Source organism: Erythrolamprus reginae, chromosome 2 (assembly GCF_031021105.1).
Source record: "Erythrolamprus reginae isolate rEryReg1 chromosome 2, rEryReg1.hap1, whole genome shotgun sequence".
Lineage (NCBI taxonomy): Eukaryota > Metazoa > Chordata > Lepidosauria > Squamata > Dipsadidae > Erythrolamprus > Erythrolamprus reginae.
This window is the reverse complement of record NC_091951.1, coordinates 126,872,133-126,894,966: the sequence shown is the minus strand read 5'-3', so window position 1 is coordinate 126,894,966 and position 22,834 is coordinate 126,872,133. Positions and strand designations below refer to the sequence as shown.

Genomic DNA, 22,834 nt, shown 5'->3' with positions numbered 1-22,834 from the left:
ATCCTTAAGACCCATCTAGGTCGCCAGGCATGGGGCAGATAGATCATGCCCCCCCTTCTCTGACCATTAAATGTTATGTGTGGATGTGATTGAGCTAATTGACTGCTTTTTAATGTAACGGGATTTTAGCTTATAGTTTTTAACTATTAGATTTGTACATATATTTTTTTTGTATTGTATTCTGTGAGCCGCCCCGAGTCTTTGGAGAAGGGCGGCATACAAGTCTAATAAATAAGTATGTACGTACATACATACATACATACATACATACATACATACATACATACATACAAACAATTAAGATATGATTAACTCAGAGGTGTCAAACTGGCAGGCCATGGGTGGGATGTGTCACATGCAGGCCATTTCGACTCCAGCTCCGTGAATGGGAAAAACATCATGAAACATCAGATGATGGAAACATGATGCAACAAGTTTGATACCTGTGGACTAACTGCTCCCAATCCCAATTATCCCAGAAAGGGCCAAATCAACATTCTAGCCATCCTTCCAGCAAACCACTCCTCATCATCACCATTATACTTAAATTCAGCAATAGCTGCATATCAAGAAGCAACTTCTCTTACATTAAGCAGTTGGGACTTCCCAACACCAAGAATGCAATCTTCTTCAAAACAAGCTAAACAATCCATGAATCATACCTTCGGTCTTGTCTGAATACAACTGCAGCTTGTTCTATTTCATATAGCTAATTGTTAAACTTGCATAATGTTCAAAAGTACCAACTAATTTCTTAGAACTGGGAATAAAGAGTAACCAAACTGGAGATTATCAGCATATTGATAAAATTCTATTCCAAAACTTCTTAATATCTCCCACTTTGATGTTTTAAACAGATATGACCAGTGCAGAGATAAGCTATCTGACTAGTTGCCAATCAGGAATTCTCCTAATAGCAGTAATGGGCTCCTACAGCTACGGTAGGTACGTAGAACCGGTAGGAAAAAAAAATTTACCCTCCTTCTGGGCTCTGGGTATGTTTTTCCTATCGCAGTAAATGATGTTGAATGTGTATAATTTTAGAAGAGCTGCGTGTGCGTGCATGTGTGTACATACACATGCAGTTTATATAGTAGATAATGTATATTTTTGTATGCCTTTGTGTAATATGTATGTACACATATGGCATATATATATAGAATTAAATAGTATATTTTGGATGTTCAGTAATAGATATGGAAATTGAATCTCTTTGAGGCGAGAAGAGACCAGGCGCCCTAACCCTAACCCAAACCCTTGACGTTAGTGATGTCAAGTTGGCCACCTTTAAGCCAGTTACACGACCTTTAAGCCATCCCCGGTTACATGACCATCAAGCCACACCCACCTGGTCACATGACCAGCAAGCCACACCCACAAAATAAGCCACATCCACAGTGTGGTAGTAAAAAAATTTGTAACCCTTCACTGTCTAATAGTATCTTCTGAACACAGCTTAAGAGGAGAACCAGAACCATTGCTAAATGCTGTGGACAATGCCTAATCCTACCAGACAGAAGAAGGAGAATTTGAAGTTTGAATTTGAAGTAGAATGTTCTCCTAACATCCAATTTCCAACACTGAACATCAATAAATAACACCCTGTCCAAAACATCAAATGGAATTCACCCATGTCTTACCCTGTTTTCCCCAAAATAAGACATCCCCTAATAATAACCCCAATTGGGATTTTTAACTGCATGGCAATAAGGAAGGGCAGTGATATATTTATCCAGTAAGAAAATTATGTTCTCCTGAATATTGGTAGAATGAAACTACTCCAAAGAGACATACTATGTCAACATTTGAGAGAAAGATGTTGAATTATCTTTGCCAAATGAAATTGAAATCCCATGAACATTTTCAAGTGCTTCAAGGCCATATACAGTATTGAATGTTTTACTTGTTTTACTTAGCCCTGTCTTCAAATTCCCCATTTCTGGTCTCCAATTAACTGACTATGTATAACATGGCCATGAAAGCCTTGTTAACCTCACTAATGTCATTAAGAACAGAAGGAAATTGCCATTTTTCAAATACCAATAGCCAAAGAAAAGCTTAAACAGTAGGTTAAGGGAGTATACCTTTGAAAAGTAATCAGTATTATCTTGTATATAGAGAAGAAAGGTTCGAAAGTAACAATTGTCATTTCTAGTTATGCAAAAGTATAGAAAGTGGAGAACAAAGGAGCAAATAATTCATGGGTGATATATACAGCAATTAAACTACAGAGCAGGATTCCTTCAATTCATGGGTAGTAATTATTTTTTTATAACTTATGATAAATTGTTGTGAGCCGCCCCGAGTTTTCGGAGAGGGGCGGCATATAAATCCAATAAATCTAATCTAATCTAATCTAAATTTTGGACAATCATCAAAATGTCAAACTTCCCATTTTGATACTGATTGGTTTCTACTTTCCTTTTGCTTCTCTTTTAATACTATAATTTTGATTAAAACGTGTACTAGGAAACTCAAATATTTATTAGTTTGAAAGAAGAAAATTTTCTGTTCAAGTATTATTTGCCTTTTAATTTAACAGCAGTTAACAGTGGTAAACTAATATCTGAGATCATTCTGCACCCTTCTCTGATTAGCATGCAGAATGATTGAAGAATCTCTTGCTTCTTGATTCATACTAGGTGAGAGACAAACATCCAAAATCTCACACACTATTTCTGAGTGTCTTAAAAAAACCTTGTGAGCTGAGATAACAAACTATTGTTTCTTTAAGTTTCAGAAGCCTTATCATGTACCAAACCCAGAGGAGAAAGAGGCACTTTGACCTTTGTAATCTTTGAGCACAACCAAAGAAGTAACAACTATTTGCTCCTATGTTTAACATTAGAGAAAGTGAAACAATAAAACAAAAATATGAGAAATGATAAAAGAGGGGCCGAGAAAATGGGCAGGACTTTGGGTATTTTAAAATTCATTCACCATTTAATTTGGGTTTAATGAGAAGGCTTTATAGTATGTTGTAGTTGAAGTATCTTATTGATTACTACTAGTAGCTGGATACCCGTGCTTCGCTATGAAACTATCTGATCGAGTTGATAAATTGACAGTCAAAGCTTGAAAATTTATGTAGAATGTGTAACTCCTTAGCATCAGAGTGTGTTAATATAAGGCAACTGGCAATTTCAGGTGGGGAGAGACAGTAAAACATCTAACTCCTTAGCATTACAGCGTGTTAATTAATATACAGTGTTCCCTCGATTTTCGCAGGGGATGCGTTCCGAGACCACCCGCGAAAGTTGAATTTCCGCGAAGTAGAGATGCGGAAGTAAATACACTATTTTTGGCTATGAACAGTATCACAAGCCATCCCTTAACACTTTAAACCCCTGAATTACAATTTTCCATCCCCTTAGCAACCATTTAGATTATTACTCACCATGTTTATTTATTAAAGTTTATTAAAAAAAATATTTATTAAAGGTGGACAAAAGTTTGGCAATGACATATGACGTCATCGGGTGGGAAAAACCGTGGTATAGGGAAAAAAACTGCAAAGTATTTTTTAATTAATATTTTTGAAAAACCGTGGTATAGACTTTCCGCGAAGTTTGAACCCGCGAAAATCGAGGGAACACTGTAATATAAGAAATACTAGTGATCTGATGATCATTTTGAAAAATCCTTTCTTAATGAGCACCTAGAAGCCAAGAGGAATATACGTTCCAATTTTCAAATCTGTAGGCTTTACACTTCTGAGGATTTCATGATGAGTGAATGGTATTTGGCTTTTATATATATAGATTAGCAGTGTCATCAAGCTTTATTGTTCTTTGGCTTACAATATGAAATGTAGCAAATAGTTATGCTTTCCTCAGTTATTAAATTAATAGTATGACTCCCAATATTTTTTCCAACTTACCAACAGGACAAAGGACAGTGGGAGAGAGGAATAACAGATTTGGAAAATCATAAGGGGTTGTGAGAAAGATTGAAATCAGATATTTCCTTAGTTTTGAAGGAGTTGTTGAATGGGGCTTTCTCCTCTAAGGTAATTCTGAAAGATCTAGAGGCAGAAAAAAATTCTAATCATTGCTTTTGACTTTCTGTTGCACATCTGAAAAAGGCCCTACTGTGATAAAGTAACACAATCCTCAAGTCATGATTTGGTATTATGGATCAGCCTCTGCAGATAAAGCAATTGCACAAGAAATCCAACAAATACTTCTAAGGTCTCCAAAGTCCATTTGCTTTAACTTCACAGAAATCTAAGTATTGTAAGCCTCTGCACATTATTCACAGATATGTTTGTCAGATTTACACACCTACTCACTATGAGTAACTGAAGAGCCTGGAAGCACAAGACTACCCTTCAGCTAAACTAACTTCCTGATTTATGGCGTATGGTGTTTATGTGCTTCATACCACAGAATCTCTTTCTCTTTACTGCCTCTGGCCCTTATTAGAAACATCCAGGGAAAAAGAAGCTATATAATGTTGTGCAAACCTTGTTCTATATATTCTACCTTCAGAGTTTGCTGCATAAGAAGAAAAGAGTAATAGAATTAGTGTTATGATCTGCAGAAGAAATTAAATAAATCAGGATTGGAGTATTTGACTAAGTATCCTTCTTCTTAGATGTCTCATTCAAGACACACTGTAATAAATAATAGGGACAGGCATTTTCATGATACTTCGGTTGTAAATCATCATTCCAAACAAGCCTGCAATAATCCGTCTGGTATGCAGATCATATTCTTTCCATCATAATTCTAATAACTTTTATTATCTTGAAATAAAACCACTTTACTGATCTTTTATTGATAGTAATTTTATTTATTTAGGGTGATAGTATTTTATGTTAAATTGTTATATTTATCCACTTAATACTTATTTATTCATTTACAATATTTGTAAACTATCCCAATCACGTTTTTGGACAGTAATTACCATATTTTTCAGAGTACAAGGCATACATTTCCCCCCTCTAAAAGAGGCTGAAAATTTGGGTGCATCTTATACACAGAATGTAGCTTTTTTGAAGCTTTTCTCCCCAGCCCTAACGAGGTGCTGATTGCAGGCTTCTTTTCATTGCTACTCCCTCTGAAGAAGTTTTTCTCCACCCCAGGGGCGAGATAAAAATCCAATGACTGACTGACTCAATGAATGACTGACTGACTCAATGAATGAATGAATGAATGAATGAATGAATGAATGAATGAATGAATGAATGAATATTGAGCAGGGGAGGCCCCTGCCATCACACACATATCTTGGTATCCCAGTGACAGCTTTTAGACTAAACTTCAATGTTATACAGGAAGTCCTTGACTTACAACAGTTCATTTAATGACTGAAGTTGCAACAGCACTGAAAAAGTGATTTATGACCATTTTTCACACCTACAACCATTGCAGCATCCTCATGTAATTTACATTAAGATGCTTGATGACTAATTAACGTTTATGACAGTTGCTGTCTCCCAGGGTCATGTGTTTATCTTTTGCAACCTTCCGACAAGCAAAATCAATGGGGAAGCCAAATTGGCTTAACAGTGGTATTACTAATTTAACAACTTCAGTGATTCACTTAACAAATGTGGCAAGAAAAGTCGTAAAATGGGGCAAAACTCACTCAACAAATTTCTCACTTAACAATATAAATTTTGGGCTCAATTGTAGTCGTACGTTGAGGACTACCTGTACCATGTTAACAAATTATAAGGGTGTTGCTTTGCTTCTTATATGTTGCCAAGAGTCACTGCTGTGAGACAGAAGCCACATAAATCAGATATAAAAACTCAGTAAGTGAAATAGACATGGGCAAGTGAGAAACTAACATCACTAAAACCTTGCCTCAAAAGTCAGAGCAATGAGCAAATAAAGATGCTGCCAGTTCAGTCTTCAAACAATAAACCAAAATGGACTAATGAGGAACAGTACTGAATCATTCATAAGAGATAGAGGCAGACAGAACAAAAAAAGCCAGAAAGAATCTGTTGGAACATTTGATATGAGGGGAATGTTTCCTTTCAGATGCTTCACAATTGCTTCAAAATGCTCCCATTTCTTCTGTAAAACAGAAGGAACAGCTTTTCTTCATACTTTCCTAGCCCTCTGATCATGGCCTGGTGGGAATGTTTTGAACTACAGTAGTCCCTCACCTATCGCTGGTGTTACGTTCCAGACCTGGCCGCGATAGGTGAAATCCGCGATGGGGAATTTATCGACTGATAGTACTTATTTAAGTATTTATATTGTAATTGTTTGGTAAGTTTTCATTGTTTTAAGTGTTTATAAACCCTTCCCACACAGTATTTATTTTAGATACAGTATTTAAATACTGTACAGTATTTACAATTTTAGATATATATTTTTTTTAAAAACCCTGCCGATTGAGTTCGGCGGGCTGTTTAAATCTGCCGATCGGCTTCCTCAGAAACCCGCGATGAAGTGAAGCCGCAGTAGGTGAAGCGCGGTATAGCGAGGGACTACTGTACTCAGTCAAACTGAAAAATGAAGGAGACCAAGGATCCTTGAAGTCAAATCTTGCCAATCAAAAATTGCTTCAGACATGACTTACAAATTTTCAAGCTACGAACATTCACCAATATGTACAAACCTGCCCACAAGTCCAGCCTAGAAGGTCCTGGAACTCAGAAGAATATTAGTTTACAGCATGTCGTATACGTATAGATGCTTGTTTGGAATTGTGAATAAAATAGATTTACAAATAGCTTCTTGGAACATAACCTATTCATAAGTAGAGAGCATTGTCTGTTCTCTAAAAAGGTCATCAATAAAGAGTCATCAATCATTATTTACCTTGTTTAAATTTTTATTTAAATTGTTATTTTTCCACATTTGAAGATCATTTCCCAGCTAGCAATCTTCAAATATCCATTATTTACTGAAAGTTGTGGGAATGAAACAGGAACTGCTGATAAATTTTAGCCTTCCAATTGCAACTGTATATTAGTTTTCTGCAAAATGTCAGTCTTGCTTCTGACCTGTATACCATATATAGTATATATTATATACACATATCTATAACTTTAATAACTTTTGGGTGTTATTTTTCCCTTTAATACCTATATCAAAACCTGTATACTTTGATCAAGCAAAATATAATACATCCTGATGAGTGAATTATTTAGTGATGGCTGCAAGTGGGAGAAAAATACACAGATACAATAAAAGAAAAAGAAAATTCTGGTTTTGATTCCAGCTTCTCTTTCACTTTTCTCATTTGCCAATTGCTGAAGTTGAAAAAGTACTATTAGGAAACATTAAATTTTCTTGAAAGCAACGCAGATTCTAAATTAGCGGGAATTTAAGCTTTTTAAAAACTTGACAAATATCTGACAATCAACTGTCTCCCTACAACCATAAAGTCAAACAGAAACTGAACCCAAAAAAAAAAGACCCAGAATAAACGTTCTGATTTTGTTTCACAGCCAGAACAGAAACAGATCCGTTATCAGAAAGCATTTGTTGAATCTGAGCTAGAACACAACTGTGAAGGAGGAAAAACCACATTGTTAGTTTACAGTAATACTTCATCCAAACAACAAATAACTAATTTGATAAATGGCTCTGCAAGAACCAATATCACAATCTGAAAGAATATAAAGAAGAAAAGCAATGTCTCTGAGAAATTATTTGGACAGTTTGGACAGGCTTCTGCACTCTTACCATTATAATAGCCAAGATTTTGGCCTGGAAAATATTAAGCTGAAGCAGAATTACTTCCTCCTTGTGACAGCGGCTTAGTTCTACACATACGCAGCTCTAATTTAAGAATTGAAATTAAACTGTAGAAATAAAGGACATATTTGTAAACACTAACACTGGGTTGCTTTGTTTTTGCATATTTGGTTAATTTCCAACATACTGCAGGCTGCTGTGAAACAAGTTTCCTGCGTAAGCAGGGGGTTGGACTTGTTGACCTGTAAGGTCCCTTTCAACAACAACAACAACAACAACAACAACAACAACAACAACAACAACAATAATAATAATAAATGCATGGATCATCGACATCGCAATCCCAGGGGACAGCAGAATTGAGGAGAAGCAGCTAGAGAAATTAGTGAAATACGAAGATCTAAAAATTGAGCTGCAACGACTCTGGCATAAGCCAATGAAAGTGATCCAGTGGTACTTGGCACGCTGGGCGCAGTGCCAAAGGATCTCAGCGGACATTTGAAAACCATCGGAATTGACAAAGTCTCCGTCAATTGCAAAAGGCCGCTTTACTGGGATCAGCAAACATAATTCGCGGCTATATCACGTAGTCCTAGGTGCTTTTGGGAAGCGCCCGACTGGTGATGAAATACGAAATCCAGCATAGTGATCTCGTTTGCTGAGTTGTATTGACATAATAATAATAATAATAATAATAATAATAATAATAAGTGTCAGAATATATGGAGTGCTTGTGTGTCTGTCTCTGTGTACATGAAGAATGTAATCATTCAATAATTTATTTTTTATATTTACTCTTCAATATATAGTGTTCCCTCAATTTTCGCGGGGGATGCGTTCCGAGACCACCTGCGAAAGTTGAATTTCCGCGAAGTAGAGATGCGGAAGTAAATACACTATTTTTGGCTATGAACAGTATCACAAGCCTTCCCTTACACTTTAAATCCCTAAATTACAATATCCCATTCCCTTAGCAGTCATTTAGATTATTACTCACCATGTTTATTTATTAAAGTTTATTAAAAAAATATTTATTAAAGGTGGACAACAGTTTGCCGATGACATATGACGTCATTGGGCAGGAAAAACCATGATATAGGGGGGGAAACAGCGAAGTATTTTTTAATTAATATTTTTGAAAAACCGTGGTATGGACTTTTTGCGAACTTCAAACTCGCGAAAATCGAGGGAACACTGTAGTTGTATATTTTCTACTTTTTAAGTCAGTCTTTTGCTGTATAAAATATAGAGCTATTAGCACTTTAACTAACAATTTGAAATCTTGGTCTATTGCTTGCCAGACTTTATTTCTAGAGGAGTAGGTTTCTGAACATATCTCTTTGCAACTTTGTTAATCTGTAATTCCCTTTTATAAAGGGATTTGGTAGATTTTCCATTTTTTAAAAACCTCATTGTCTTTTTTACACTTATATCAGTGATGGCGAAACTTTTTTGGCTCGGGTGCAAAAGGGTGCGTGCGCACATGATAGTATGCATATGTGACCACACCATAAGGCAACCCCATCCCTCCTGCGCATGCACACATTCACCCCATGCTGCCCCCCCCCCCCCAGTGCATGTGCACAAGCCCCACTGAAACCTCCGGAGATCCGGTAGGCCCATAGGGTTGTTGCTGCTGTTGTTTTTCCCTCTCCCCAGGATTCAGGAAAGCCTTCCAGTTGGCCCATTGGCCCATGTTTCACTATCCCCAGTGTTCAGGAGGAATTCCTGAAGCTTGGAGAGGACAAAAATGGCCAAAGTGAAGCCCAAAAATCAGCTGGTCAGCATGCATATTGTGTGCCCTCAGATATGGCTCCATGTGCCACCTGTGGCATGCAATGCCATGGGTTTGCCATCATTGTCTTATGTGATTATTCTTGAATATTTGTGTGATTTTATTCCCCGCCTTACATTCCTAGGAACTCTATTTGTTGACATTGATATCCTTCTTTGTTCTTTCTCACTTGATATTGGAAATCTGGGTTCACTTATCGTATGCCTTTCATTTACGTCAAGGTTTTAATCTTTTATTAGTGTGTATTTGCTATGAAAGCTACTTTTAAATATTTTTTTTAAAAAAATGTTTCAGTTTGCATGATGTCTCTTTTCTTTTCTTTTTTTCCCCTGTTCTCTTTCACATAAAATAAATGTACTGAATCTGTTTATTCTCTTGATCCTATATTCTGATTTTATTTCTTCCAGAAAGGATTTAGCTGGCACACTAACCTCTTTAATTTTCTAAGTTTAATCTATATATTTGACACCAATATTTCATGATCTGTCCCTGTGAGACAGTGGGGGCTTTGTAATTCCATAGTCTGAAAGGGTCTGGGGAACCGAACTGAACTTCTCCATCTTTGCATGACTATCTAGCCATGTCATAATTCTATTCAACAACTTTACTTTTTGACATCCAAGTTTTATTATATGTCACTGAAGTGTGTTTAAATGTTTCAGCCAGGGCCTTATATTTTTCTGAGCTATAATGGAATTTTGTCAGTGACTTCTTCTAAAATTGATTTTGCACCTCTTTGATCTGGGAGGAGTTAGATTTTCTTGCACCTGTAGAGCCTCACTTGCTTTCCCCATGGTTATAGATTATACAAGGCCTCAACTCCCTCCTTTGGCCTTACCAGCAAAGGTGATTCTATGAGAAGCTCCAGTTCTCACTAGTCTTTCTCTGAGGCCATATCAATTTTACTGTAAGCAGACTGGAAATGAACAAACTAAGGTACAAGAGCAAACTCCTTTGAGTTAATCATGATGGTCTTGATTAAGTAGCTTCCCAGCAAATTATCTTTTTTTTAAAAAAAATGCATGTTAAAGTAATTAGCTGTACAGTACATACATCCAATAGTATGAATAAATAATCCCTTCAATGGGCAAATTCCTGAGCCACCTGCCTAGGCTAAAGGCACTTCATGCAGATTTCATCTATTTCAGATAAGGAATGCCTTAGGAGGATAATTGTTGGAAAAATTTAACAGAACTGAACGGCAAACAAAATCTGTATTTATGCATTCATAGTGTTCTTCAATAGCATCACTAGCAACATCATTTATTAAAGAATTAATCATTTTGAATGAAGATAATTTGATTTTTAAAGCTCCTTACCTTTTCTGATATTAAGTTTTTCCCAGTCACTGATATTTTTTTCTAACCTTGTTTTATATACAAGGCTTCATGTCAGGTAAAGTGCATGGAATTACTCTATGAAATAGGTAAGATTCTTGGATAATAATGTATTTCTAGTTTTATAAAACTTCCGTGTGCAAGGGGTGTCTTTAATCTCTAATCACAAAAGAACCCCAAATTTGAGTTGGACTATATTCCTAGCTTTTAGCATCAAATGATATTGCTGGTATTGTGCTGAGTTCTAGACCAGTGTTTCCCAACCTTGGCAACTTGGAGATATCTGGACTTCAACTCCCAGAATTCCCCAGCCAGCATTCACTGGCTGGGGAATTCTGGGAGTTGAAGTCCAAATATCTTCAAGCTGCCAAGGTTGGGAAACACTGTTCTAGACCATTTCATGTGTTGAGAAAATGCAAATAATGAATGGGTGCTAAAGTACATCAGTGAACATTCATTTTTGTCCTCTGAAAGAGGGAATAAAAAGATATTTTAGCTGTTCAAGTTCAACTACGATTGAAATTATTTTGATCTGATTTGATTTCAGATACATAAGCATTCAGTAACCACTTTGGCATACCTCATCAGTTCAGTTTGCTTGACATTTGCTTAACCTCTTACAAAGAGAAACTAAGAGGAATGAAATGAGAAATATCAAGTGAGCAGGCAGTTTCAGAATAGATAAAGGAATACAAGACCAATTAGCAGAAAATGGATAGTGAAAAGACCAAGTGAGTATCAAAAAGATATCCATCATTTATTGACTATAGTACAGCAATCTTTGATTATGCAGATCTTGACGATGGAATGTATTAAGACTTATGGATATGTCAGAATGCTTGATTATTTTTCTGCAAAAACTTTGAAATGGAAAGGGGCTGTTGTAAGAAGTGAATTTCGAGAAACAGATTCATTCAGAAGAGAAAGAGAGTGAGACAAGGATGTATATTGTCCCCGCATCACGGCAGAAAAACCTCAGAAGTGTCTTTGGAAGAGCTACAACTATAATTTGTCTGATTTTTCTCTGTTCAGAACAGTACAGAGAATAGTCCCAATGTTCTCTTTGATTTGCTGTAGATCTAGTGGAATTACTTTATATCTGATATAATTATAGGAATGATAGGACTGGTTTCTACCTGTACCATCTTGATTACTATAGATGTAGGAATTTCAGTAGGCTGCAGGGGATATGTTATTCTTAGAAAGCAGATCACAAGCCTTCCCTATATTTCATTGAGATAGAACAATATAATAATGATTACAGTTTTCCTTCTTGCTCTTCCATACACAGAGGTTTTACTGGGGGTTTTATTGTCCAAATGCCTACACATATTTACAATCCAAAACAATTTATTTCAGCATTCCTCAGCAAAGCTAGTGCAGTTACAGATGCTGATTTTTCTTGGTGTATATAAGTGGTTCATCAATACGCATAAGGATGCATAACACTACATTTCAGATTTGATCTTTCCAAATGAGGCTTCTCATCGTCCCATCTGTCATCCTTAAGGTTGAAGCTATGGGGGTTTGAGGAAGTAAAAACAGAGTCAGGTAGAGCATTACAGGGATCGATCTCTATTGCTTAAGTCATATTTTCTGCAATGGAGTTTGGAGCTGTTTACCTTGATTTTGTATCTATTGTTTGCCCGTGTATTATTGTGGTTGAAGCTGAAGTAGTCATTGACAGGTAGCGAAGTTTTAGCAGACAGACTATAGACCATAGGCAGCGAAGTTTAAGGTGGGTCCAAGCCCAAAATTTCAAGCCTAGTGTCATAAGGGATTCTATTGTGAGCAGAAGAGTGGAGTATTCTTCTCATAAAGTACCTCTGGACTTGCTCAGTTGTATTAAAGTCCAATATACAGTACAAAATCCAGGCAGATGAGCTGTATTCAAGGATTGGTCTGATAAAGGTTTTGTATGCCCTAGTTAGCACTACAGTGTTACCAGAGGAAAAACCTTCACAAAATTAGGTTAACAATTCTTAATGCCTTTTTGACAATGCTTTACAGTAAACTCTGGGGCTGTTTGTTTGAAATAAGTACTCTTAGTCCTTGACAGAGTGAGGATCATCTATGAGGTCATATCTGCCCAGCTTGTATTTGGTGTTATGATTTTTATTGCCAATGTGTAAGACTGAGCATTTGTTAGTTGAGATTTGGAATTGCTAATTGTTCAACCATTCTGACAGATAGTTAAGGTCACTTTGTAGGGCAACAGTATTGTCCGTGGTGTTAAAAAGTTTTACGTCATCAGTGAAGAGGACACAGCTGCTTATAATATGATTGCAAAGGTCATTTATTTATTTATTTATTTATTTATTACTTAGATTTGTATGCCGCCCCTCTCCGAACACTTTACATTTATGTAAAGCAGAAAGAGTGTGGGTTCTAATATGCTGTCTTGGGGGACAACACTGTTAACTGGTGCAGGGTTTGATAAGCACTCCCTATTTTGACTACTTGTTGCCTGTTTGACAGGAACACAGCTATCCACTTGTGTAGGGATCCAGAAATGCCGTATGAGTTTAGTTTTGTCGTGGGCTTTGCAAAGGCTTTGCAAAAGTCTATGTAAATTGTATCTATTGCTTTACCCTGGTCGAGTTGTGTGGTCCAAGTGTTTCTGCAGTGTAGGAGTTGCAGATTACAGGACAACTTCTTTCTGAAACCAAACTGCTTGTTAGAGTAGGTTGTTTGTCTTTAAGTGGAGGGTGATGGGTTGCTTTATGATTGATTCCATAACTTTATAGATGATGTAAGACAATGAAATTGGTCAGTAATTTTCAACTAAGCTGGGGTCACCCTTTTTGAAGATAGGAATGACCGTTGCTAAAGACCTGAGGTCCAGCAAGGAGCTGGTTCTGAAGATACCTTATAGATAGTGCTTAGAGATTCAATTAATAATCAATGCTATATGTTATATAATTTGTGTATGTGTGTGTGTGTGTGTGTGTGTATGTTATATAATCAATGATAATATGGTAAGTCATATATCAAAAGCAAAGTGTTTGGGGGGAAATAGGTGGGTACCAATACGTTTAGCCAGATCTTTATGTTAGGTTGCCAACTACTTCAAACCATGGCTACAAGCTGCCTCTAAGAGGTACATAGAAACAAGTAAATCAAGCATGCAATAAAGTTGCTACTCCTTGTACTGCATTTTTTTTCTTCCTGCTTGTGACTATTCTGTTTATCTTGTTTTCATTTTGTTTTTTTGTCCAATATGTATGTTTATATGTATATTATTCCAGGCTATCAATACTATTGGCCACTTTTGCTTCCAGTGCATTGTTTTACTGCAATTTACCAGGAAAGATTCCATTTTTTTAACTTTTAAAACTCTGTTATCATGATCTGTAAGGAAACCACTTAGGAATTTATTTAAAAAATTTATCACATTTATATCCCCACTTTCATGCAGGAATTCATGGTGGTATGCTCCCTCTTCCCATTTTACCAAATAACCCCATGAGAACAAGTGACTGACCCAAAGTCACCTAGTGACTTACCATGGGTGAGGACAGATTTGGTCCTGGATCCCCTTTCTTTTAGCCAACATTTTAATCAATATATTTGTTTTTTGATAGCCCCTTCTTAAATTTGCACCAATTAATATTGGAACAAGGCTGTCCAAGTGGGAGGATTGTGTAGGTGGGGCATTGGGAGCCCTACTGCCTTCTGAAAAAGTTCCCTTCTGTTATTAGAAAATAGGCCCAGCGCCATAATATGAACACTCATGTAGATGCAAAAGAAATTGTTCATATACAGAGCAAAGAAAAAGGAGCAAAAAAACTAAATCAATGCAACTTTTCATTTATAAATCTTTAGAAGTCTGCATTCCGTAAATCTGAATACCTAAGCCAATCAATATGTACCCATTGCCCTCAATCTTTCTATGGAAGCAGCTCTCTTTCCACTCTGAGGTTGGTGAAGAAAAAGTACAAATAAGCCAGAAAAAGAGTCATGTAGATAATCCAGGTTTATTTCTGATAGATACCAGTACCTTTTTCTACATTCTGACTGAATTCATGGCAGGCTGATAGGTTTTAACCAGATTAGCATTATTTCTACATCCCATAAATCTTTGATCTGGAAAATCAGTGTACCTTACTAAATATATGCATAATTCTGAAAACAAGAAACAAGAATATAAGATACATGCACAGACTAAGACACTAAATAAATAAATCTGGGCTGCCGATCAATTTCCGGTCACAATTCAAGTGTTGGTTATGACCTTTAAAGCCCTTCATGGCATCGGACCAGAATATCTCCGAGACCGCCTCCTGCCGCACGAATCCCAGCGACCGATTAGGTCCCACAGAGTGGGCCTTCTCCGGGTCCCGTCAACTAAACAATGCCGGTTGGCGGGTCCCAGGGGAAGAGCCTTCTCTGTGGCGGCGCCGGCTCTCTGGAACCAACTCCCCCCGGAGATTAGAACTGCCCCTACTCTTCCTGCCTTCCGAAAACTCCTTAAGACTCACCTTTGCCGTCAGGCATGGGGAAACTAAACATCTCCCCTGGGCATGTTAATTATACATGGTGTGTTTGCTATTACATGGGGTTTTCTTAAATCGTTAAATATTTTATTTAATTGGATTGTTGTGACTGTTTTTACTTGTTGTGAGCCGCCCCGAGTCTTCGGAGAGGGGCGGCATACAAGTCCAACTAATAAATAAATAAATAAATAAATAAAATCTCATTAGATTGAAACAAATTAGAAGCCAATGAAATAAACAACTGGCATTTATAATTTAGCATTGTTGTATACATAGCAATATACCACGCAATTCCCAGCAACTCTTGCAGTTAATATTGATTATGGAGATACAACATTAGGTACTATTTTGTTTCTAAATTAGACAGTTTAAAATGCCTTGGTTAACAGAAACGTTCTATATCCATTCCTTGTAAAACTGTCCTCTTACTTTTAAGGCCATATAAACCGGCAGTAGCTTCAGTGAATGAAAACTATGAACATAAAGCATTTGTTAACCCAGTCAGCCATATTCTCTTCATATGATTTGAAAGTGCCGTGTTGTTGTCCACATCATATAAGGCTGCGCTTTTAGACTAATATTAATCACTCTTTTTCATTTCTTATCATTCATTCAGACCCTGCTGTTCCTCCTGGACATGTTCATAAAATGCCTGTCAACAATCATTGCAAGTACAAAACAATTAAATTGGAGTCATTCCAGTGCAGTCAATCCCTAGTCTTGGAGATAAAAAATGCCTTCTGATAATTAAATGGTGACAATTCTGAATCCTGACAATCGGCTATTTGTAAAGTTCTATGGTGAATGCCTGTGGAGATTCTCAGTCTTCCAGGTCATAGCTGTCTTAAAGGTGCCTTTTCTTACAAAAAGGCAATCGGATTTTATTTTTGTTTGTTTTTTCTTGAGTGTTCTGTCGAGCTCTCTGGTAGAATCCTCCCAAAAATGCACAGATAAAATTTCAGACACACACACACGTTTGAAAATTCAAAACAATGTTCTTTATAATGAACATTCACTTAAACCAAGCCCTCTTTTGGGATAGCAAAGAGAACTTGTCTCCAAACAAACTGGTAATTTGTACAAGTCCCTTATCAGTTCTGTGATACTTAGCTTGCAGCTGTGAGGCAATTCACAGTCCTTCTTTTTTCACAAAGTGAAACACACTTTGCCCTGGTTTAGTTTCAAAGCGGGGAAAAATCACCACACAAAAGGTCCAAGTCAGTAAAGCAGTCACGAAACACAACGATCAGATAATCCTCCACAATGGCCAAACCCACAGGCTGCTATTTATAGCAGCCTCCCTAATTACCACAGCCCCACCCAACCACAGGTGGCCTCATTTTCTTTGATAATAATCTCTCAGTTGTTGTTGCTTATGCATCGCTCTCTGCATGTGTGGCTGTATCATTAACTCTTGTTCTGAATCCAAGGAGGAGCTAGATAATTGATCTCCTTCTGAGCTGTCTGCCACACTCTCCTCCTCCCTGTCACTCATGTCTTCTTGGTCAGAGGAGCCTTCATCAGCAGATTCCACCAGGGGGGGGAGGTAAAACAGGCCTGCAGCATGTGGATGTCTCCCCCACATCCACAGTCCTTGGGGCAGGAGCTGGGCCAGAACTAAGCACAACATTGAGGAAGAAGAAAATATTTTGCTTCTCATCCAAGAAGCTTCATCAATTATGGTGGTGAACCTTCCATTCTCTCTGCTATCAAAACTGATGAAGTAAAATGTTGTCATCTTCTTCCTCGAGGGAAAAAATAGTCCAGTTGCTTTTTGAGATATGTATGGTGAATGGTTTCTTCTCAAGGGTACTGGCTCCAGACCCATCCAACTGTTCCTTGAGGTGTTATCACATATTTCATCAAAACCATAAATGAAGAGTTATGAACACCGGCTATAGAAGATATTGGTGTTCAGTGCCACAAACTACCTCCAAAACCAGTGAAATGACTAGGTCATTTTAAAATATTTTCCCCCTTGCAAATGATTAGCTTTCATGAAAAATGCATGGTATGATGCTTATGCTTAGTTTATCTAATGATGCTATTTGTATTTATTATAACCTGATGCATTTTATGGAGATTTTTTGGTTCTTAGTTACTCAGCTGAAGGATATCGGCTGTACTATTAGACACAATGCATTTCTAAATCCATGGTTTGGTAAATTGTCAAATAATTATTATCATAAAAGTCATCTGTCATGATCAGTTCCTAGCCAATAGCAACCTGGTGCATATATTATCATATATCACTCTTGAAAAGCATTCGGAGACTTCAACTGGTTCAAAATGCAGCTGGGCAAGCTATCATTGGTGTACAAAGGTACACACATATTACTCCAAGTCTCTGCGAGTTGCATTGGCTACCCGTGGGTCTCTGGATGCAATTCAACTTGTTGGTTATTACCTTTAAAGCCCTACATGGCTTAGGACCAGACTATTTACAGGACACCTGCTACCACATACTTCCCTGTGACCAATAAGGACCCACAGAGTTGACCTTCTCTAGGTCCCGTCAACCAAACAATGTCCATTGGTGGGACTGCAGGAAAGGGCCTTCTATGAGGCAGCTCCGATGCTTTGGAACCAACTGCCGCTGGAGATTCATACTATCCCCACCCTGCTGGCCTTCCGGAAAGCCGTTAAAACCTGGCTCTTCCGGCAGGCCTGGGATCATTGTGACCCTGATATGGCCATGAATGATTGAGAGTATGTATGGTTTGTAGAGATATTAATATATTTTCTGGTGTTTTTGCTCTTGTTTATATTGTAGCTATGTTTTATATTATTCTATTATTGTTACCTGCCTAGAATCCATTTGGAATTGGGTGGCATATAAATGCTACTAATAAATAAATATTAAGATCATTTATTAAGTATTCTGATAAAAAGAAGTCCAGAAGCCAAACTTGCAAAGATTAAATTCACAGTATTATTCTGCTGAGATTTCTGGTTCAGCAAAACTTGGCATAACTTTGCTGTGGAGAAAGATGCCTGCTGACTACTGCCCACACTTCATAGACTCTCAAAATAAACAAATGGATCCGATCTATACAGCTGTCTGGCACTAAATTTACACCCTGAGTGGAATCCATGTTGAAAAGCAATTTAGATTAACTTTCACTTAAAAATATAATGCCACACAAAGGTATTATTTCCACAGCTTAAAAATTCTGCCTCTTGCCTTTCCATAATCACATCATTTCAGCTTTATATTCAAAGCATATACACTTTTAACTGGAAATAAATCCCACTAGTTTCAACAGGATTTAACTTTTGGAACACAAGTGATACATCTCCAAAGGAGTTTTCTTTCTATGACGTTTTCTGAATATACTGTTGCTCTGTTAGTTTCAATGTGCAGTGACATTTGCCAAAGACAGGAAAGCAAGCAATGTTAAGTATATAATGCTGCTTGCTTTCCTGTCTGGAACATTAAGTATATTCTAGAATTTAAAAAATGAAATAATTCCAGCCCCATTCAAAATCACCAGACATCCAAGTCCTAATTTATTATATAAAAATAGTTCAATAAAAAATGGAAAAGGCATTTTTAGAAGAACTACTGAAGACAAGGAAAACTGCATGAATTTGAGAGAATCCAGAAAGTTTTATGGAAATTTATATGAGTTGGGTGTTGTTTGGATCACATGAGGTTGGATACATACAGTAGAGTGATTTTTCAGTTTTAAGTCAGAAAGAAAATATTAGTCAGTACAAAATATATATTTGTATTTGATTAATGCTACTTCCTCTATTTTCTAATTCATGCTTTATTTTGGAATGGCAAAACAAAAATTTTATTCCGGATGGAAGAACAAAATATAGTTTAAATCCATAGTGTATATATGTATATAAATGAAATACTGATCAGAACAATAATAAAAGACAACTTTGTCACTCCCAAGAATGCAAATAAAAAATCTAGGGCACACAAAAGAGAGAGAGAGAAAGAAAAGAAAAAATAGAACGCTTCACTAACAGAGACTATGAAAGTCCAGAATTTGATTTGCTGGCTTTCCCATAGTTTTGTTTATCAGAGCTGAAATATGTAAAACAGGTGAAGAACCTGATGTCCCTTACCTTCCTCTTAAATCATTGCTCAATGAATCAAGACAGTTTTTAGAAAGATCACATTGTTCTCCTAAAGAAAACTTTATACCATTCATTAAAAAAAACCTACACTTTTTATTCATTCAACTAATAAAGACAGTCATTCCAATTGCAATAGCTTGTGGAATCAAAAGACCCGTTATTAAAAATCTATGAATTCATTGGACATTATCTGACAGAAGCTAAAGCGTTTTTTTTAATCAAACACTTTACATTTCCAACTATAAATTAATGGAGCTGTTATCAAGATGTTGTAGAGCAAAGAAATATTCTCCAGGGCAGCCTGTGTTTTGATTTTTCCTTTAAATAATAATATATAGAAAAGGAAATAGCCTTTCTTATTATTCTAAGACAGAAAAATTCCAGAAATCTTGCAATAACAATTGCATCGGCATCAGGTACAAACTAAAAACTAGCAGCACAGAATGCAACCTGCTGGTTAATGCATAAACTGTATCAGTCCAGTTCTCAGCAGGCCCATTCCAATGAGTAACCAGCCTGCAGGCTCTATTATCTAAGTGTTGCAATGCAGTCATTTTGGGAACTATCTTCTCCAACAAGACATAAAAGGTATTTATATAAATAAAATTAAATACTTTTTCCAGTTTCCTGTACTACATTCACAAGACTTTGAGATACATTTCCTTCTGCAATGTTTGCTGCAGAAGGAAAAAAGGGAAGAAGACATTCATGGTAAGTAACAGAAAAGAACTGAAATAATTCAGAGACTCAGTGAAAAAGAGGAATAACATTCATTCTCTCGGAGCTTCCTGACACTTTAGCCTCGTAAAATAATCTGATCTTGTGCAGCTTTCTCACTTCATTGAGAACTCAGCAGCCCATCTGTAAGCAGAGGCAAGTTCAGTACAGTATTGTAGTAATAATGGAGAGTGACGTCAAGAGGCAAGCCTAGGAACTACCTCCCACTTCTAGTTGCAAGCAAAGCATGTGACAGCAGTCAAGGCTGGAGCCTTCACTGCAGTTTCGTCAGAGGTTAAAGTACAAGTGCAAACCACAGTTACAACTTCAATCATTTCCAAAGCAATCACATGCCACTTTAGATTCAGACTTTAGCCTTGTGTACCCACAAGGGAAGAGAAAAAGTAATCCAGAGATTAACAACACCTTCTAATAATGCACCAAAAGCACACATTAACCTACCAAAAGTATTTTGGGGATGCACCTTCTAAATTACAATATTTGTACTGATGCTACTTAGATACAAATAGCTGTTTATTATATATAGCTGTGAAAATAGTCTTTGTACATGGTTAGATTTTCAGGAAATACTTGGGGTTGTTGTTGTTTTTTCATATGCAACATGAAAAATAATACAGATTCCGGTACCTTCATTTACATTTGCAAATTTAGAATATACAAGGTCAGACATCTCAGGGTTTTTTATCATTATAAAAACAGTTCCACCTTTAACTGTACCAACTATTTTACTAGCTGCAGAATATCAGGTGTTTCATCTATAAGAACACAACCAGAGGGTTTTGTACAAATCTCTTAACTTTTCTGCCTGAGGGTTTTGTTGCTGGTATTTTCTGAAAGCAAACACATTTTTATATTGATCCATGAGAATTTCCAAGCTCTTTATCTGTCATCACCTAAATAACCCCTTGCAAGATAAAAATCCCTACTTACAAAATATTCTCTTCCTTTTTCTCTAATCCAGATGTCACCATTTTGTATCTAATTCTGTGAAAAGTTCACCTCCTTCCCAGCCAACAGTGTTGCATGACAAACTGGAAAGCTCCAGTACTGTCCCTAGAATCGAAGTGTTCAGACTACAGACTACAAGCTTGGAGCTGGTCTAACCTGGTTCAGTCTCCCAGATAAACACAAATATGTTTTGGATGAATTGGTGTGACTGAGACAAAGCCATTCCTGCTGGTCTAGGACCAAACCAGAAGGAATTTTCCTCAGCTTTTTTCTAATCAATTGAAGAAACCTGAGAGAGGGCAGGAGGAAAGAAGGAATATTATTATATGCCACTCCCAAAATTAGGGCCATTTCTACTTATGGGGAAACCTGGAAGGCAAGGGAGGCATGGAATTGTAACCATGGAAAACTCTGCAACAGCTCAGGGTTTGAGCTATGTATGATGGTCTTGAAGCATTCGCTCTTCTGCTTCTCCTCATGGAAAGGAATGCAGCCTGCTGCCCTTCCAGCAGGAACCCGCTCGTGATCAGCAAGGACTGCCAAAAAAGCCTTAATCTGATTTTGACATGCAACTAGGTCCAAAAGGGGCAGCAATCTGCAAAATTGCTTATTTGAAGCAACTATGATTACCACCACCACCCTCACCCTAAAGCTGCGGGTATATAATCAGCAATGACTCACACATACAACCCTAAGACATTAAGTGCTCCCACCAGCAAAATCGCTAAGAGAAAATGGAAAGGGGGGGGGTGTCAGCATCCATTTATCCTTGTTTTCCCACAGTCAAACTGAATTGCTGCCAATCTTGCCTCCCCACGATAAAAGAAAAAAAAAAGCAACAGCAAGCCCAAAGGAAGGGAGTGGGGGGGGATAAATAAACATTGTACCCTGCTCTTAAATTTCCCATGGATAGCACCCTCCGCCTCTCCCATTCCTCCATCCAGAGTTTATAATTCTGGGGGTGGAGGAACCGGGGTTTTTTTTTGGGGGGGGGGGGATAAGGTTAAAAGGAACAGCTCTGCACCACTGCAAAAGCTAAGACTCGTTATCTGGGACGCCAGCAGAGTGATCCACTCGTCCACGTGTGAGTGGTGCTGAAAAGTGTTCGGATGGGTTTCCAGAGCAATGTGGATGGGGGAAAAGGGGTGCGCAGAGCCATCCTCAACTTAAGCCTCTCCAAAAAAGAACGCTTCTTCTTCTTTTCCGCCGGATCCTATCTAATTTCCAACAATTTCCCGCGCGGTGGGGCCTGGGGGGGAGCGGGGGGGGGAAGCTTGGCAACCTACAACCTCCCTCCCTACTTTCCTCCATTCCGTCTGCCGTTTGAACGAACCCAAGCACTCGAAAGGGCCGCGCTCCCGGCTCTCCAGCCCTGGGTGCATTGGAATGTGTCAGACCCACCGGGCAATCTAGCGAGAGCTCTCCATTTTCCTCTCCCCGTGAGCGAGAGGGGAAAAGATCCGCTAGGGGAAAATTAAAAGTCCTTACGCTTACGCACGCAGGCCCTATATATACACAACGCGCATTTTCGCGCTCTCTAAGGGGATCTCTCACTCCTGCCTCGCAGGTCGCAAGTCTGCACCGTTAGCACTTAAAAGAAAAAGGGGGGGAAAGGCATGGCTGTTCTCGGGATCTTCTGCACCAGACTTCTAAGTTGCGTCTGAATGCAACCACACACCCCTCATCCCCCCGGATTCTCTGCAGAGTAAATGCGGGCATGCGGCGTCTTTATCCCCGAAACTCGAGTGCGTGTCGGATCAA

At 37.7% G+C, this 22,834-nt stretch overlaps 1 protein-coding gene across 2 annotated transcripts in view; it reads right to left on the bottom strand.

Annotated features, from left to right (window-relative positions):
* Positions 1–22,834, bottom strand: part of PPARGC1B (PPARG coactivator 1 beta) — a 149,962-nt gene that overhangs the window by 126,102 nt on the left and 1,026 nt on the right. The gene's annotated exons all lie outside the window — the stretch shown is intronic.